General features: G+C 37.5%; 1 long non-coding RNA gene across 2 annotated transcripts in view; it reads left to right on the top strand.

Annotated features, from left to right (window-relative positions):
* LOC106954155 (uncharacterized) overlaps positions 1-2260 on the top strand; it is an 11531-nt gene extending 9271 nt beyond the window's left edge. The window contains exons 2-4 of one of the 2 annotated variants that reach the window (XR_001426316.1): positions 863-985; positions 1078-1186; positions 1286-2260. This is a non-coding gene — a long non-coding RNA (uncharacterized LOC106954155). Of the gene's footprint in view, positions 1-862; positions 1187-1285 lie in introns of both variants that reach the window. The other variant, XR_001426315.1, reaches the window with a different exon arrangement.
* The last annotated feature ends 1583 nt before the right edge of the window (positions 2261-3843 follow it).

Genomic DNA, 3843 nt, shown 5'->3' on the forward strand with positions numbered 1-3843 from the left:
TTTTTTTTTGTAACAGCCCAGCACAAACAGAGCACAGTGAAGTTTTGGATAGAGGTGCTCTGGTCAGATATGACTTAAAATGAACTTTTGGGCCTACATGCAGAACATTATACATGGCAGAAAACTAACACTGCACAACATCTCCACTGTAAAACAGGATGGTGGCAGCATCATGCTGTGAAGAAGAGAGGAAAAAGATGGTTAGAGTGAGCTAATTGATAGAAAATTTTGTGAGAGGCTACAAAAGTCTTGAGATTGGGCCTTCAGGTTCACCTTCCAGCAGGACAACGATCCAGCCTGAGCTTCTGTTGCCTGGTTCAGATGAAAATATTTACGTTTGAGCATACGTTTGAATATACTCAAATCTAATAATCTGTGACAAAACTTGAAAATTCCTCCCCAAATGGTCCCCACCCTGACCATTTGAGCCTATTTTGGACAAGGGGCAAAGAAATCAGACAATTAATGCGCAAAATCTGTAGAGACCTGCGCCAGTAGCAGCAGTAAAAGGAAATCAGCAAAGGATGGACGTACATTTGAGTTATAAAAAAATTAAAAGATTGTATTGTCCTTCCATTTCACAGTAACCCACTACTTTGTGTTGGTTTATAACATTAAATCCCCTAAAGGCATTGCCTCTTGCAGTTATAATTTGATAAAAATCCAAAACAAAAAAAAATGTTCAAGGAGTATAAATAATTTAACAAAACACTGCATATAAGAATTACTGGATTATTGAACGAGAAATTTCCACATTAACCATGTGGCATTATAAAGTAATGAATTGGCTAAAAAAATAAAAATGTTCCCGTTTTTTTTTGGGGGGGGGGGGTTGTTTTTTTTTTTTTCCCTTTTTGTGCAGAAACATTACTGTGAGCTCAGGAAGATTACTTGCTAAAATTTGCAAATACTCAGCCCGTACCTTCAGTGGAAAATCTGACTGATGATAAGCAGAGCAAACTCCCAAACACATTCTTCCTCTGAGGTATGTTAAAAGATAGTTGGATATATTAGCAAAGCGAAGCTCCAGGTGACACCAAGATAGAGCCCTTTACCCTGTTTCACTCATTCGGTTAGCTAACATTTCCCCGAGGCAGATCAGTTCAACCAACTATAAATCTGAGCCCCACCTCACCGATTTCCACATGCTGGTCCAAATAGCAAACAGAGAAAAAGATGAAGAAAAGTTAAGTTTGGGAACCGTTTTGGTCTGCAACGACAAGTGGAGACGTTCCATTATTACACATTTATTCATATTGAAACGCTGAGCTTTTCTTTACGCTAGAGGCTGTATTCAACAAGGTTTTCCATGGTGAGTCCTTGGTTGGTGTTCTCCTCACCGTCGACCTGGGTAAGCCGCAGTCTTTTGAAAACGGGCCATCTTCACACTGTTGGAAGGCCTCTTCCACCGGTGAAGGCGCAGACCTCCACCGACAAACACCTCCTCATTCCGGATGAATGATCTGTGCTCCCGCCTGCCTGACTCCCTCCATCAAACCTGGCCAGCACTCATAATAAATGATAGCGCGGGACAATGCCCTATTTTCACGACAGAGTCATCTGTCATGCCAGCCCAGACAAAGCCCCCAGAGTTTCATCATTTTCACACACTGCTTGCAGTGAAGTAACAAAAAAAGAAAAGAGAGAGGGAAAAAAAGAGAGAGAAAAATCCAGCTTCATCTGTTCAGTAATGGCTGTGGGATGCCTTGAAAACATACTCGGTGTGTTTACTAAATCAGACACATTTTATCTCAAGGGCTCTACATGGATTTATGTGATCTGCTTTGGTGTTCAATCTTTCGTCTGATGCAACTGTCCATATCTTAGTTTTTCTTATTTACGAGTAAATCTGCTCCTTTTCCTGGTCGACATCTTATTTCATGGCTGTTACATTCAGTTTCATGCATTAGTCTGTTAATTAAACCCTCATTTAAATATTTTTGGGAGATGTTTGATGCTTAGTGTCAATTTGCGGGTCTATCGGGTCACCTCCTCTGATCTGCCACAGCAGAAGAGGCCCTGTGGTCTTGTAATTGTACACTAGAGACAACCTTGACGTGCGCTCTCTCATCTCTGGCCATACTGTTATAGCGGTGGACACGGCTTCTTTTTCATAGGCATCCAAAATCAACAACAGGATGTGTCCGTGAACTAGTTTTAGATTTCAAAGCCCGTAAATAAACTTCTGCAGAGGAATAACATATCACCGTTGTGAAGGTTGATGTGCCTTTGCAATAAATTTGGAAAACTTATCAATCAAGAGTTGTTTGATTTGCTTAAGGTATTATTAAGTGTCTTAACAATACTTTTGTTTAAATTTAGGGCATGCATGAAAATGACAAACTGACAGAAAAAAAATACAAAAATAAAATCATTGTCAACGTAAAACTGATTCCTACAAAAAGGGAAATTAGATTAAAATATAAAATTAATGATTGCTTAAGATATCCGTTCCTTTCATGTCAGTAACTAGATGCACCTTTGGCCACAATCACAGTCTCTGTCAGGTTTGCACATCTCCGGATTGGCTCTGAACAGCAACTTTCAAGTCCTGATGTAAATTCTATGTGGGATTGAGGTCTGAGCTTTGACTAGGCCGCTGGTTCAATGAATGCACATTAATGAAGTGCATGTAAATTTGATCAAACCACTGCGGCTGATTTGAACAGTTTCTAAACTGTCCTGTCAGGGATCAGCAATGTGCCTGAGCTGCTGCTAGTTCTGCAAACCCCATTTCATTACTGAAGCGAAATGTGGCTTTGAATTTTTAAACTGCTCTGTAAAAAGAGACAAAAACCTCAGCAACCTTTTTGAAGAAGAGCTGAAGCATGAACATAAATTTAAATGTCTTTTTATTTTGTTTTTAATGATAAATCAAAAAGAACTCACAAGTTAGATGATGGGGTAGTTTTTGACCAAAGTGTCCAGTCAATGTTTTTTCTCCTTCACTATTTCGTACTCTAGAAGTTTTCCTTCATTAATGACGGACATATTTTCTTTGACTCACTCAAAAATCGAATAATTTATAACTATTTTCCGTGAAACTTTGTTTCAGTAATTTATTTATTTATTTTTTACTCCAATTAGTGATATTAATCAGAAGGAAGTTTCTTTAGGGGTCATATCTGTCACTTTTCATAATATTAAGTTTAAAATATTTTTAAAACAACCTTTATTGTCCCGCAATGGGGGAAATTCAGGTGTAACCAGGTGTAAAAGTTCAGACACAAAAATAATCTTATGTACAATCAAATAAAAATTATTTAATAATTACAATCTAATTCTTTATGAAATTTCACAATTATTATCATAATTAATAAAAAAAAGGCCAAATGTCAAAAATAATACACTTGTAAAGCACATGGTACCTACTAAAATGAAAATAGGAAGAAGCTAAAAAATAAAAATTAAAACAATCATTTACATTTTAAAACTCTAAAAAAAAGGCTCATTTAAAGTATTTCACTGCTACATATTTGAACGAGGGGAAATGTTTGTTTACTTTCTAGATGACCAATAATGTTACGTTTGCTAACTTGATGCGTTATTAAAACTTAAGAAGTAGGAGAAAAATGACAACAAAAATGGCTTCTAGTGCTCTGCAAGCAACATCACACACACAAACTGCGACGTCATCCTCCAGTGCAACAAGACGACGCTGATTTTACCCAACATTCAATAAGGCGCTCAGTTTTTCACATTAAAAATACTACAGGCTGCTCTGCGATCAATGGACGGTTCTCATCTGCTTCGGTTCATGTCACCTAAAGTCAGACGTTCTAATAAATTTCCAATCTACCAAATCTGAAAGAGTATTGACGGCACAAAAATGTCAGCTGGAGA

This window comes from Poecilia latipinna, unplaced genomic scaffold, assembly GCF_001443285.1.
Source record: "Poecilia latipinna isolate Pla-1442-1.1 unplaced genomic scaffold, P_latipinna-1.0 Scaffold633, whole genome shotgun sequence".
Taxonomy (NCBI): domain Eukaryota; kingdom Metazoa; phylum Chordata; class Actinopteri; order Cyprinodontiformes; family Poeciliidae; genus Poecilia; species Poecilia latipinna.